The sequence below is a fragment of the Schistocerca nitens genome, chromosome 4, assembly GCF_023898315.1.
Source record: "Schistocerca nitens isolate TAMUIC-IGC-003100 chromosome 4, iqSchNite1.1, whole genome shotgun sequence".
Classification (NCBI taxonomy): Eukaryota; Metazoa; Arthropoda; class Insecta; order Orthoptera; family Acrididae; genus Schistocerca; species Schistocerca nitens.
Genome location: NC_064617.1, coordinates 905,400,642 through 905,417,354, shown reverse-complemented (window position 1 = coordinate 905,417,354; position 16,713 = coordinate 905,400,642). Strand labels below are relative to the sequence as shown.

Sequence of the window (16,713 nt, the reverse complement as noted above, 5' to 3'; positions counted from 1 at the left end):
CTGGCTGGGCATTGATATTAAGAGGTAAATCATTTATGTAAAAGAAAAACAATATTGGCCCTAAGATTGAGCCTTCAGGGACTCCTTGTGATATTGTATCCCACTGAGATGCATAATTTGTGGTGTTGGATGTTGTGATTACCCTATGCTTCCTGTTTGTCATATACAGGGTGTATAGGTGGACAAGGGAAAAAAAAAAAAAAAAAAAAAACGGATTTCACGGTTAAAAATACACTTTCTCGTGGGTGACAGTATATTTTCCCTTATCAATCCTTTGAATGGTTATGGTTTGATACACAGGCGTACAATTTCCCGGCACTTTAGAAAACGAAACTCGGGGAAAAAGACACGTTTTGGACATATCTTTGTTGTGCAGCAACATGTACGCTGCGTATTTTCGTATTACGAAAGCATACATTGGAATTCCACCCAGTGTGCGATTTGCAGGGGGGGATGGAGGGGATTCCCCCCCCCCCCCCCCTGCATCAGACAATCCCCTCCTCTGGTTTTAGTTTATGCATCCTGTAATTGTCCGCCTAGTCGTTGATATTGCTAATTGCTGTAATCGCACTATTTCACTCCCATTTACGGAGCTTGTTAGCACTTGATGTTAGGTTGGCGCCATTAAAATGCATTGTAGTAATCGCTGCTGCTTGCTGGATCACTGCTGTGTCTCGATGCTGATGCTGGCTCTAAATCTGGTTGTCTAGGGTTAAAACATGAGGTCCCGTGTTTTTTATGTGCTTTAGATGATAAAGAACGAACGAAACCAACACATATGTAAACATCAAATATTTATTACTTTGGTGGCCATCATAATTCCACTGTCCACCAAAGACCATAACACAACACAAAGTCGTACTTCCTTTACATGTTCTTTGCATTGTTTATCCACCTCAAACAATAACATAGAAACACACTTTACCAAAGTGACATTTCGACTGCCCCTCGACCCTTCTTGCTGCTTGTATTTATAACATTGTCAAAGAACTACTAAAAAGAGATATAGTTTATAAGTCACATGTACATCTGTTATCATAATTTGTGCAGAAAAGTTATTAATTTGCATCGAGTGACATAATTTAACATGTTATTAAAATGACAGACAGATTTGTTGACTTGACAGAATAATTCTTTGTTACAAAAAGGCCGTTTTTTAGAAGTTTGTCAATTGACTTCTCTAATTTGCATAAATAAGTAAGTAACATGAATTATTAAGAATTACATTGGTTTTCGTCTAAAATAGGATTGATTACGTGAATACTGAGTGAAAACGCTCCTAGTGAACAAATAGGTTTCACTGGGTGATTTTTATTTAAGGAGATCCAAAATACCTGAGTTGGCCACTATTTTTCGTACTTCATATTAATTATTTAAGATGAACTTAGCGTTTTTACATGATGACATTTGCTGTATCAGTGATCAAGTGATATTAACTTTTGTGTGGGTCAGTTATTCATTATAATTTAATGGGTTGACTGTTTATGGAGACATGTTGTGCAATCATTGTTAACATACACATAACTTTTCTATAATCATAAATACTCGTTAAACTGGTTGAATTTGGAGGGCATCGCATACTTCGGTAAAGTAAAGCCTTTAATATGTTCCGTTACAATCCCAACCTGGGATGTTTATTTCCCACGCACTGGAGTAAAACTTACATATAATTTAAATTTCTGGAACCGAACACTGAAAGTTTTTAATAAGTCTTACTATTAATACTATTAATATGTTTCAGTTTTCTATCATCAGAATAAGTACAGCTTTTCACAAATGTGCCTCTGCTTTTTGAATTCCCCTCGTATACCTGTATGTAGATGATTTTGTAAATAAGCTTTACCTATAATGCACTTTTAAAGATATAACAAGGAATGGCTTTTCTGATAGTGCATATGCATGAATAGTGAGTTTCGGCATTAACATCTATTTATAAATAGCTGTTTGACCATGCGTAACGCCACGGTCCAAGCAAGTAACATATATAATTCTACTAACGCATTAAGGCATCCCCCCCACTGGTAAAAGCACAAATCGTACCCTGATTCCACCAAATACCACATGTTACTTTCAGAATAATTGAAATTGAGATTTCAATGCGCTTTTGTAAGCCGTTCGTAGCTCAGTTTGCAGCAACAGGATATTCAAAAGTCCAGAAACACATTGTGCTCCTAGAAGATCCTCAAGACCAATAAAACCCAGAGTTCAAAGTCACATGTTTTTGTGGGAAAGTAAAGCAACTAACAAATTCCCAGGACTGGGTAAAAACAACTTGCCAAGCCAACTAGTCAAAACAACAGAAGCTGTGGCATCAACTGCAGACTCCTCAGCATCACTTACTCAATCAAATGTGGTGGAGTATACAACTCTAGTTACTGCAACACCAGGCAACTCCTCGGACTGTACGGAGCAAGAAGGCACCTCAACAGCTACCTTGACAACTAGACAGACAGAAGCCAGGTTCGGTAGTAGATCGAGAAATGCAAGATCGCCAAAGAACAGGAACACTTTTAATGCCTGGATCCAGAACTTATGTAAGTGAACCAACTCAGTGCATTTTAAAGGAAGATAATCAGAGTGACCAGTTAAAAATACCACTAAGGCTCATGCACCTAAACATACAGTACCTTAGAAATAAGCTTAATATATTACAGGTTTTTGTAAATGAACAGTCACCTCAATTAGTAGTGCTAACTGAGCATGGATTAAAATCTGATGAAATTATTTACTGTAAACTAGAGGGCTACTCCTTAGCAAATAGTTATTGTAGACAGCAACATAAGGGTGGTGGTGTGGCAGTTTACATAAGTGAGAATCTTGAGTACAAGAAATTAAACTATCTAGACCAGTACAACAAAGAAGGCTTGATCGAAGTGACAGGCATCGAAGTCCACACCAAAGAGTGTAGAGAGGTTATGAGAAAACATAACGTTATTGGGATTTATCATCCACCAAAGGCTGATGTAGTTAGCTTCATAGACATATTTAGTGGAGTAGTGGGACGTTGTGGTCCCAGTGACCTAACTATATTTGGTGATCTGAATATTGAGGCAAAATCTTCCAGTTTGTGTAATATGAGGTTAATAGATACTCTTAACCCATATAATCTCATAAATGTAGTAAATAGTGATACCAGGGTAACAAAGTCCACATCTAGCAGAATTGATTACGTTATACTATGTAAACATATCTAAAAACAAAGATGATGTGACTTACCGAACGAAAGCGCTGGCAGGTCGATAGACACACAAACAAACACAAACACACACACAAAATTCAAGCTTTCGCAACAAACTGTTGCCTCATCAGGAAAGAGGGAAGGAGAGGGAAAGACGAAAGGATGTGGGTTTTAAGGGAGAGGGTAAGGAGTCATTCCAATCCCGGGAGCGGAAAGACTTACCTTAGGGGGAAAAAAGGACGGGTATACACTCGCACACACACACATATCCATCCACACATATACAGACACAAGCAGACATATTTAAAGACCAGGTTATGGTTTGGACATATTAAAGACAGTGTTAGGTGCTGGAATATGGATTTTCACTACTCTGACCACAAATGCCAGCTTGTAGAGTATGTAAACACAAGCATCCCAAAAATGACAAAAGTTACCGAAAATAAAAGAATCCTAAAAGAGGGTAACATCCTTGCCCTAAGAAATAAATTAGCTATAGAGGACTGGGATCTGGTTTACCAGACTGAAGGATCTGAAAACAAATGGGCCAAATTCTATGATACTATGCTAAGACACTTTGACAGATGCTGCCCTGTTAAAAAAATACAAAGAGTGTTCACCCATAATCAAAGTGCAAAAACCAACAGACTGATACTTCCAGCAAATATGATAAAACTCAGGCAAAACATCCAGGACTTGGATGTGTTACACAAGTCCACAAACCTGCAGGTTTTTAAGGCCAAGTACAATGAAGCCAAGAAAATCTTTAAGAAAGAGCTTTCAAATCTAAGAAAACAGATATACAGCAGTGAAATAGCTCAGTCAGACAATATAGCCAAGACATCATGGAGAATTGTAAATCAATTTCGCAAAGCCACACCGAAGCCAGAAACTGAAATTGTAAATATAAGACATGAAGGAAACACAATTAAAGATCCTAATAAAGTCTGCAATGTTTTCAATAAATACTTTATATCTGCAGCTGTTAGTCCAGTTAATAACACAATTGTGAGTAGTGAGGTAAAGCTCTGCCCCTTTGAAGAGACACCTTTTGAATTCAAACAATAAGTGAAAAAGAAATAGACAGGATAATAAATAACCTAAAGAATAAGTACTCATCCGGATGGGATGGTTTGAGTAGTATCGTGATTAAAAAATGTAATAAGGAATTAGTTAAAATAATCACCCACCTGGTAAACTGCAGTATTAGAGAACATACATTTCCAAATGTATTGAAATGGAGCACAGTTAAACCAGTGCATAAAAAAGGATCCAAGGAAGAGGTTTCAAATTTCAGGCCCATATCATTAATACCTGTCTTCAGCAAAGTATTTGAAGTTGTGCTGCTGACACAACTTAGTGACTATTTCTTGAAAAATAAGTTCCTAACAGACACACAACATGGATTCCGAAAAGATTTTCACGTAACTCGTGAATTGTAAATTGTTGCTCTTTTGTTTATTTATTTTTATTATTATTATTATTATTAGCGTACCAACGCATATATGAAAAGAGTTACATGAAATACTTTTTGCGTTGCTGTGCTTTGAATTTCTTTATCATCATTACCTTTTAGCAAAATAAAAAAACATTCCACGTGGAAAAAATATATCTAAAAAGAAAGATGATGAGACCTACCAAACAAAAGCGCTGGCAGGTCGATAGACACACAAACAAACACAAATATACACACAAAATTCAAGCTTTCGCAACAAACTGTTGCCTCATCAGGAAAGAGGGAAGGAGAGGGAAAGACGAAAGGATGTGGGTTTTAAGGGAGAGGGTAAGGAGTCATTCCAATCCCGGGAGCGGAAAGACTTACCTTAGGGGGAAAAAAGGACAGGTATACACTCGCACACACACACATATCCATCCACACATACATACACAAGCAGACTTCCTTATACACAAATATTCCGCACGTCCAGGGCCTCGCTGCGATGGAGCATTTCCTTTCACGCCGATCACCTGCCACCCTACCTAAAACCTCTTTCCTCATTACCTTAGCCAGCTTCATCCTGACCCACAACTTCTTCACTTTTGAAGGCCAGACATACCAACAATTAAAGGGAACAGCCATGGGTACCAGGATGGCCCCCTCGTACGCCAACCTATTCATGGGTCGCTTAGAGGAAGCCTTCTTGGTTACCCAGGTCTGCCAACCCAAAGTTTGGTACAGATTTATTGATGACATCTTCATGATCTGGACTCACAGTGAAGAAGAACTCCAGAATTTCCTCTCCAACCTCAACTCTTTTGGTTCCATCAGATTCACCTGGTCCTACTCCAAATCCCATGCCACTTTCCTTGACGTTGACCTCCACCTGTCCAATGGCCAACTTCACACGTCCGTCCACATCAAACCCACCAACAAGCAACAGTACCTCCATTATGACAGCTGCCACCCATTCCACATCAAACGGTCCCTTCCCTACAGCCTAGGTCTTCGTGGCAAACGAATCCGCTCCAGTCCGGAATCCCTGAAACATTACACCAACAACCTGACAACAGCTTTCGCATCCCGCAACTACCCTCCCGGCCTGGTACAGAAGCAAATAACCAGAGCCACTTCCTCATCCCCTCAAACCCAGAATCCCCCACAGAAGAACCACAAAAGTGCCCCACTTGTGACAGGATACTTTCCGGGACTGGACCAGACTCTGAATGTGGCTCTCCAGCAGGGATACGACTTCCTCAAATCCTGCCCTGAAATGAGATCCATCCTTCATGAAATCCTCCCCACTCCGCCAAGAGTGTCTTTCCGCCGTCCACCTAACCTTCGTAACCTGTTAGTTCATCCCTATGAAATCCCCAAACCACCTTCCCTACCCTCTGGCTCCTATCCTTGTAACCGCCCCCGGTGCAAAACCTGTCCCATGCACCCTCCCACCACCACCTACTCCAGTCCTGTAACCCGGAAGGTGTACATGATCAAAGGCAGAGCCACGTGTGAAAGCACCCACGTGATTTACCAACTGACCTGCCTACACTGTGATGCATTCTATGTGGGAATGTCCAGCAACAAACTGTCCATTCGCATGAATGGACACAGGCAGACAGTGTTTGTTGGTAATGAGGATCACCCTGTGGCTAAACATGCCTTGGTGCACAGCCAGCACATCTTGGCACAGTGTTACACCGTCCGGGTTATCTGGATACTTCCCACCAACACCAACCTATGCGAACTCCGGAGATGGGAACTTGCCCTTCAGTATATCCTCTCTTCTCGTTATCCGCCAGGCCTCAATCTCCGCTAATTTCAAGTTGCCGCCACTCATACCTCACCTGTCTCTCAACAACTTCTTTGCCTCTACTCTTCCACCTCGACTGACATCTCTGCCCAAACTCTTTGTCTTTAAATATGTCTGCTTGTGTATGTATGTGTGGATGGATATGTGTGTGTGTGCGAGTGTATACCTGTCCTTTTTTCCCCCTAAGGTAAGTCTTTCCGTTCCCGGGATTGGAATGTCTCCTTACCCTCTCCCTTAAAACCCACATCCTTTCGTCTTTTCCTCTCCTTCCCTCTTTCCTGATGAGGCAACAGTTTGTTGCGAAAGCTTGAATTTTGTGTGTATATTTGTGTTTGTTTGTATATATATATATATATATATATATATATATATATATATATATATATATATATATATATATATATATTTTTTTTTTTTTTTTGAAGTCTTATTGTTCTGTATCTGGCCTATAATTAAAGGAACGTTTTTTTTGTAACTGTAACTCATGCTAAGAATCAATATATCTTCCCTACTTCATAGTTATTGAAAATTGAAATTACTTTGTTATGAACACTGATGTTACAGTTCGTATGATCGTTCAAAAACACAAGTTTGCAGTGGATTTTATTTCTCGGTAAAATACTATTTCATACCACGACTAGCCCAAGAACATGAGACTCTCATTAAAAAAAAATACGTTGTCACTATAAAGTTTGCCAGACCAGAACGGAGCACAGCAAGATTCCTATCAGATTCTGAAGGTACATTAACTTATTTGTACTTGGTACTATATCCTATCAGCAGCCCGCGTCAACCTGCAACACATCATAAAATCTGCTGATCTGCACTGCCAGTCTGGGAGCTAAAAGAAATAATATTATTTTACTATTATTTTACCGCTTCCTTGCGGTATGCTCGACTATATTGTAAGTCGTTTAAATACGCCACGGCAGCGGCTCTTCGTTCTCCACGCAGCTCAGCACTACAGATAATATTTATATAACTGAAAAATGTCTCAACAGGATGGGATAATAGGCAAGCAAGCTTTAACAATTAATAATACAAGCTTTCATTTAAACAACTCTATTAAAACATTTAAATATCTCAGTGATTACAGACCTTTGTGAATTCACACGTAATGGCGTACATTGCTTAGTCTCGACAAAAGAATGCTACATTAGCGTTCTCTACGACAACACAGGAGATCTTACTCGCACAACTTCCAAATTAAGAAGACAAAGACATTCATATTCATCACGTATTATATACTAGTTCCTTTTTTAATCTCTGTTTAACATTTATCTTCTGTGTCGGTTTTATTACTCGCCGACGCAGACGTTCTCAAAAATAAATAATAAAAAAAAAATACATAATTTTATACAATGACACAATATGATACACCTAATTTTCTAATTACTGCATAATATGTTGTTTTTGTTTCTTACTAGACGTTACAATGCCCCCTGGCAGCAATTGACTAACGTTGAAAATGTTCGGCAATATGCTGCCACTAACGTCTGTTTGGTTATTGTCTGTTACCTTGGTTGGAACATTCACTTTACACTTCTTAGTTCTTTTACACTGTAGGTTTAATTACACTTTTTATACTGTTCTTACACTTTGCGAGGTGACCGTAAACCTAGTCCCAGGGTCATTACATTTATTTGGCTCCCCCATTCGGGCTACGTGCGATCAGAAAACCTGGGAAAACTGCGCCGGAGCCATGGTCATCTCGCCTGGTTTGTTTTAATACTCAGTTTGATCACAAAAAGTTCAGACTGTATCCAATGTTCACATATAACAAAGGCTATTTGTGAGAGCATGTTAAACTTTTAGTCTCTTAGTTACCAATATACTTTCTACCCCTTTTTCATATTTGTGTTCTGGATTGTAATGAAAGTCACTTATTACACATTTTTACAGTAGTATAATGAATCGTCTCTGCACTTACTCACGACAATTGTTTTAAAATGTTCTAGCCTTCGTGCGGGTATACTTCATTAACATGACGAAAACATATTATATCTATACATCACTGAACCAATGAATACTTTGAGTCTGTATTGAGTAACTCAAGAAAAAAGACAAATGTTTGTCACGTCATTTCGTGTCCAATAAACCCTATTCATTAGTACATTAAACACATAGTTGATAGTTCATTTGAATGACAACAATGTTGTACGGAGCTGGCGGCGCGAAGCAATTGTTGAGTAGCGTCATCTGGAACGCCGCGTGCCGACGGCCGCTGGGTTCGACGACCGGCTCTCCGTAACAGCGACGTCGTGCTGACGTGGCGCCCAAGCAGTCGCGAACCGCAGCGAACCATTCGCCGATGTCGGCGAGTTGCAGCGGTTTACCGCGACCGGCTGGCTGGCGGCACGGCACTCGTCTCTGCTTCTCCGCCCGGCTAGCTCAGTCGGTAGAGCATGAGACTCTTAATCTCAGGGTCGTGGGTTCGTGCCCCACGTTGGGCGCCAGTTTCACGTAACTCGTGAATTGTAAATTGTTGCTCTTTTGTTTATTTATTTTTATTATTATTATTATTATTAGCGTACCAACGCATATATGAAAAGAGTTACGTGAAATACTTTTTGCGTTGCTGTGCTTTGAATTTCTTTATCATCATTACCTTTTAGCAAAATAATATATATATATATATATATATTACACATTATATATATATATATATATACACTCCTGGAAATTGAAATAAGAACACCGTGAATTCATTGTCCCAGGAAGGGGAAACTTTATTGACACATTCCTGGGGTCAGATACATCACATGATCACACTGACAGAACCACAGGCACATATACACAGGCAACAGAGCATGCACAATGTCGGCACTAGTACAGTGTATATCCACCTTTCGCAGCAATGCAGGCTGCTATTCTCCCATGGAGACGATCGTAGAGATGCTGGATGTAGTCCTGTGGAACGGCTTGCCATGCCATTTCCACCTGGCGCCTCAGTTGGACCAGCGTTCGTGCTGGACGTGCAGACCGCGTGAGACGACGCTTCATCCAGTCCCAAACATGCTCAATGGGGGACAGATCCGGAGATCTTGCTGGCCAGGGTAGTTGACTTACACCTTCTAGAGCACGTTGGGTGGCACGGGATACATGCGGACGTGCATTGTCCTGTTGGAACAGCAAGTTCCCTTGCCGGTCTAGGAATGGTAGAACGATGGGTTCGATGACGGTTTGGATGTACCGTGCACTATTCAGTGTCCCCTCGACGATCACCAGTGGTGTACGGCCAGTGTAGGAGATCGCTCCCCACACCATGATGCCGGGTGTTGGCCCTGTGTGCCTCGGTCGTATGCAGTCCTGATTGTGGCGCTCACCTGCACGGCGCCAAACACGCATACGACCATCATTGGCACCAAGGCAGAAGCGACTCTCATCGCTGAAGACGACACGTCTCCATTCGTCCCTCCATTCACGCCTGTCGCGACACCACTGGAGGCGGGCTGCACGATGTTGGGGCGTGAGCGGAAGACGGCCTAACGGTGTGCGGGACCGTAGCCCAGCTTCATGGAGACGGTTGCGAATGGTCCTCGCCGATACCCCAGGAGCAACAGTGTCCCTAATTTGCTGGGAAGTGGCGGTGCGGTCCCCTACGGCACTGCGTAGGATCCTACAGTCTTGGCGTGCATCCGTGCGTCGCTGCGGTCCGGTCCCAGGTCGACGGGCACGTGCACCTTCCGCCGACCACTGGCGACAACATCGATGTACTGTGGAGACCTCACGCCCCACGTGTTGAGCAATTCGGCGGTACGTCCACCCGGCCTCCCACATGCCCACTATACACCCTCACTCAAAGTCCGTCAACTGCACATACGGTTCACGTCCACGCTGTCGCGGCATGCTACCAGTGTTAAAGACTGCGATGGAGCTCCGTATGCCACGGCAAACTGGCTGACACTGACGGCGGCGGTGCACAAATGCTGCGCAGCTAGCGCCATTCGACGGCCAACACCGCGGGTCCTGGTGTGTCGGCTGTGCCGTGCGTGTGATCATTGCTTGTACAGCCCTCTCGCAGTGTCCGGAGCAAGTATGGTGGGTCTGACACACCGGTGTCAATGTGTTCTTTTTTCCATTTCCAGGAGTGTATATATATATATATTGAAGTCTTATTGTTCTGTATCTGGCCTATAATTAAAGGAACGTTTTTTTTGTAACTGTAACTCATGCTAAGAATCAATATATCTTCCCTACTTCATAGTTATTGAAAATTGAAATTACTTTGTTATGAACACTGATGTTACAGTTCGTATGATCGTTCAAAAACACAAGTGTGCAGTGGATTTTATTTCTCAGTAAAATACTATTTCATACCACGACTAGCCCAAGAACATGAGACTCTCATTAAAAAAAAATACGTTGTCACTATAAAGTTTGCCAGACCCGAACGGAGCACAGCAAGATTCCTATCAGATTCTGAAGGTACATTAACTTATTTGTACTTGGTACTATATCCTATCAGCAGCCCGCGTCAACCTGCAACACATCATAAAATCTGCTGATCTGCACTGCCAGTCTGGGAGCTAAAAGAAATAATATTATTTTACTATTATTTTACCGCTTCCTTGCAGTATGCTCGACTATATTGTAAGTCGTTTAAATACGCCGCGGCAGCGGCTCTTCGTTCTCCACGCAGCTCAGCACCACAGATAATATTTATATAACTGAAAAATGTCTCAACAGGATGGGATAATAGGCAAGCAAGCTTTAACAATTAATAATACAAGCTTTCATTTAAACAACTCTATTAAAACACTTAAATATCTCAGTGATTACAGACCTTTGTGAATTCACACGTAATGGCGTACATTGCTTAGTCTCGACAAAAGAATGCTACATTAGCGTTCTCGACAACACAGGAGATCTTACTCGCACAACTTCCAAATTAAGAAGACAAAGACATTCATATTCATCACGTATTATATACTAGTTCCTTTTTTAATCTCTGTTTAACATTTATCTTCTGTGTCGGTTTTATTACTCGCCGACGCAGACGTTCTCAAAAATAAATAATAAAAAAAAAAATACATAATTTTATACAATGACACAATATGATACACCTAATTTTCTAATTACTGCATAATATGTTGTTTTTGTTTCTTACTAGACGTTACAAGATCATAGTACTATCACAGCAATTACGGAATTTCTGCACAAAACGTATGGTGCCCTTGATCAAGGAATGCAAACAGCTGGCATATTTCTAGACCTCACTAAAGCCTTTGACTTGGTAAACCATGAGTTACTTTTAAGTAAACTTGAGTCATACAATGTAAATGCTGCATCCATGCAATTGCTGGCTACATATTTATTTAACTGCAAGCAGTGTACAAAGCTGACTTACAAAATCAATAATCAGATTATTAATTTCCAGTCCAAATATGAGACAGTCACACAAGGTGTACCCCAGGGCTCAATTTTGGGCCCTTTCCTTTTCCTAGTGTACATAAATGATATAGAGCAACCTTTCAACTCCCAATTGGTAACCTATGCAGACGATACCTCACTGTTATTTCTTGGTAAACAAAATGATGAGTTAATGTTGGTAACAACTGGGGGCCTATGTCAAATAACTACTTATTTCCAAGATCAAGGTTTGACAGGTAATATCAGTAAATCTCAGTTATTGCCATTTAAACTTACAAACTCACACCAAACCTCTATCAGTAACATAGGTCGAATTGAAGTAGTGGACACAGAAGGCTGTATATTTCTAGGTATTCACCTAGTTGAAAATCTAAGATGGTAAACCATATCAAATTTTTATGCAATAAAATCAGCAGTTCACTACATCTAATCAGCCAGTTATCAAAAGTAGTCCCACATCAGACATTAAAAACAATTTATTATGGAATCATTTTTGCACAGCTTAATTACGGGATAGAGATATGTGGTTGTGCTGCCGACATACATATGAACAGAATATTAACCCTACAGAGAAGAGCAATCAGAATTATCCATGGATTAGGGTATAGAGATTCATGCAGGGAAATCTTTGTTCATCATAAATACCTCACAGTCTACTCACTGTATCTTTACAAATTAATTATATTTTTTGTGACACATCAAAACAAAGCAACAAAGTGCTCTGATATGCATGCCTATAATACAAGAAATAAAGACTGCTACTACAGACAAAGAACAAAATTAAAAACAACAGACCATAGTCCATGCATTAGTGGTCAAATATGGTACAACAGATTACCAAGCTCTATAAGGTGCCACAGAGGGAACTTATTCGAAGTGAAACTGAAATATTTCTTGATTGATAAGTGTTAATATTCTTTAAGTGAATATTAATATTAAACTAAAATAAATATAAAAAATCTGAATATTTGTAATAGGTATGATGTAACACCCAATATTGTGCCTTATTAGGTACAATGGTACATTTGTATCATGTATATGTAATCACATATGTATATATGACTGTACTAAACTTGTAAAAAAATGCTATGACGTTTGCAAAAGACACCAGTTGGTGTCTCCATGCAAAAAAAAAAACAATAAATAAAATAATTAAAAAAAATCATGTCACGTGATCTCGCCAGCCGACGACAGCGGATATTCAGAGCATAGGACACGTGATGTAGTCAGTCAACAGCAACATCACTGTTAAGTAGCATGAATGCACAAACAGGGAAAGTTAAATGTTTAAATTAATATACATAGTGTTGCTACAAGAAAAGAAAAGCTTTCACATATAATATTGGGTTCAAGCTGCAAGAGAAGCTAAGCTTTCGCATATACTGTTGATCTTTTTTGTGCGTGCTAGACTTTAAGATGTATCACACAAATGTGCCAGTCAAATTTTTAATGATGTCATAAATGTCTGATCTTCAGGTTTCGAAATTCTTCTAAATGGCTCGTCATCACAGAGTTGATTTTTAAATGAGAGTCAAACGCTCTGTGATTTAATAAATTCATGGTACATTCTTGCACATAGCTCTACTTACGTAAAAGGATATTTACTTTGAAAGTACCGCTTTTCAAACCACCATTCGCAATATTTTCCTGCGGCCTGTTAGAAACAGGTTCGTTTCAGCAGTTGCCAGAGAGCGCAGATAACAGGCGACACCGCGCTTGGGTAGCTACCATGATGTAGGAAACCCGTATGTACGTATGTGTAAAACATTGAAAGATCATAAATTATGTCATAAAAGAAAGAAGACATCAGAGGATGCTGCAAGAGCATCGGAATTTCGTGAACCGTATTAAAATGTGCACATTGAAAGTGCTTAGTTAAAGGGCACATTCGTATGTCCAGATTCCCAATTAAGTAGACCTCGACCTGATATTAAGCTTTTCAGTGCGGTTTTCTGGATGTAAATTTTCTTGGAGTACCAATACTGTATTATATCATGTTTGGTTCTTTATTATGGTATAATGCCATATATACTAGAAAATGAAAACGTGCACTTTAAAAGAAGCGAACAGTTGAAACTAGCCAGTACTGTGGAATTAAACATTTTGTTTCAAATAGATTAACTGCCTCTGCGGAAAAGGTTAACAAAAGTCAAATTTCTTTAGCAGACAAAAATAACTTCTTTGTTCCACAAGGCGATTAATGCTTGACTGTCAGAAAGGTGGAAATAAAATAAAATCTGAAACTAATGATTATTTCAGCCTTCCGTAATTATTTGATTTGTTTTAATTCACTCGATAGCTCCCGGCCACAGATATCCATTTTGTTTTCATTTGACGTGAGAGTAAACGAAGGGGAAACAGTAAAACCACTAAATGGGTCACGTGGAGACTACCCACTATAACTCAGACTGCTCTGCGCATCAGTCCCGAATCTACAATGTTTGCAAACCGGGTCAATACTTTAAAAAAAATCGAATCTTCAAAATATGTTCATCTTGTAGTGCACATCTTTCTGAAAAGTCTGAAACATAAAACATATGTATTCAAGGAAATTTAAGACATATTTGGTCTTAAGTAAGCCAAAGAGCAGTGCCACCACACCTCTTCATAAGCCATGTTTCTACCGCACGTCCAAACTATATTCAGGAGAGTGGAAATTGATATGCCCTGTGGTGCCTCTCCTGCTCCCAGTCGGCCGGTTTTACACCCCGCCCCTCTTTAAAAAAAATCTCGCAATTAATAGTGGATGGGATTATTTGTAACCGAGAGAACAAGGACTCTTCAGAAAAGCTGAACTCTTTATTGCCTATTAGTTAATAACTTGCTGTTTTGTGTGACATAAAATTAAATATAGGATATATAAAACCACTACTGACAAGAGATAAGCAAGAAATTACACATTTATTCAAACCTTAGCTCCTAGCTTTTTTTGTCTCTAATCTTACTACAGCTTTACATGGCGTGCTTTCCTTTCTGCGAAAGAATCTATTACCTCATCAAAGTTTGTCAAACGTTTTGCTACATGAAAAATCGAAATGTCGTTATCTAATACTGAAAAAGCTGTTAATACAAATAATACCCAAGACTGGTGTGGTTGATCGATCTGATTACGTCTATTCTGTCACTGTCTGCTAGATAAAACAAAATAGGCCTTTCTAATATGGCAGCAATTTTGTAACACATCAAATATACGAGACTGTTTTGGCACAAATATCAATTTTTATAACACGACAGAATATAATCCAATAAGTACCAATATCAAATGCCTATTGGGCCTACTACAAGCAAAAAGCTTTATGTTAGGAAATAGTTCCACATTTCATTCATATGCACCAGCTTCTCAAGTATGAGATCGAAAAGTAGTATTACGAAATTTTTATATACATTGGGATCGTCTTATTCTTCCATAATTTGTGTAATGTCCCCGTTTCTTCTTCTTCCTCATTCTAACAAACACTTTTGTCATCACCAATTCTGTAGCTACTGTTGCCACTGTCAAAATTAGTTCGCCGATTAACTTCACTAAGCCTGCCAGAATCACAGGTTTATTTGTCCCGCGATTATTTTCCGGTTAGGCGTTATTACATGTTCGAACAACATGTTTCCGCCTTACTTCCAGAATAGAACTTACGTGGCTGCTAGCCAGGGACTGTACTACTGGTTCTTACTAGTGTAGCGATCTGGCCAAAACTTTTCTGTCAAAATTTCGTTTTCTTGGATACACCGAGAAGATAATACATAATCTTTCTCACCTGTTATTCTTATCAGTTGTTTATTTTCCATTCTGGTGGTCTGAAGCTATGGATTTCGCTATTAATTATAACAATGCTGATCATTCGCAAACCCAATCAACCACATAATCAGGCAGCGATTGGCATTCATCCGTTCGGCTTTCCTCCCTCAGCTCGTATAGCCCCGTCCCCTTTTGTCTGCAGAAAGTTTATTTCTAGATGCGGCGAGGATTCTCCTGACAGAGATATCACGTACACTATGAATGCATTCTAAAGTCAACTTATGATTCACTCAGAAATCAACTTAAAATGTTCGAAAACCAACAGGGAAGCGTTTCAAATCATATGAATAATCGATAGGCAAACGTGCGCTGGATGCTAGGTGCTTTGTGAAACAAGTTTTTTTCCTCAAGAATACGAATTTGGCGCCCCCTTTTCCCGGTAGCATCTAGCTGCTTGTTGCGACTGCTTGCACAGCCAACAGCCACATTCCTGTTGCCAGAAGCGGGAGAATCTACTACTCAAACGTGACTCAACTGCGCATGCGCATGAGCCCGCGCATATCTGCTAAAACAAATCAACTGTAAACAGTTGCGACTTCACGCTCATTGGAGACAATTTGTTCTTATGAAGCACTGCATAGTCTTCCTAAAGCCTTTGACACATTTTCAATTGGCAGACACTTGCATGAGCACTGTGTGTCGTTGTTGTATATGGCGCATTTTCTTTGCAATTTAAGTTATTTTCGTTTTTTTTTCTCTCGTTTATGTTTTATTGTTGAAGTATTATTCTGCAGTAGCAGGATACAGTAATATCCTTTCTTAGAGTATCGGTTCTTACCAGTCAAAATTACAAAAATTTAACTGAAAACTAAAACAATGAAAAATTCCCAGAATTCTAAAAATATCCTGGGTTTTTCCTGGTTTTCTCCCGGATGAAAAAATTCCTGGATCTTCCGGTTGACCCGGGTCGTATACACCCTGATATAGTTTATGAAGCAGCATAGAGTGATTCATAGAATCGAATGCCTTTGTAAGGTTGCAGAATATACCTGCTACTTTGTTGCTTCTGTCCAGTGATGAGCAGATTTTTTCACTGAATTCGTCATAGCACTCATCGTGCTTTTCCCTTTGTGGAACCCATATCGGTTTTTAACAATAACACTATGTCTCACAATAAA

At 39.7% G+C, this 16,713-nt stretch overlaps 1 non-coding gene across 1 annotated transcript; it reads left to right on the top strand.

Moving 5' to 3' along the window:
* Positions 1-8,809: 8,809 nt before the first annotated feature.
* On the top strand, positions 8,810-8,882 carry Trnak-cuu (transfer RNA lysine (anticodon CUU)). The gene has a single exon. It is a non-coding gene; the product is annotated as a tRNA-Lys (tRNA).
* Positions 8,883-16,713: the final 7,831 nt, after the last annotated feature.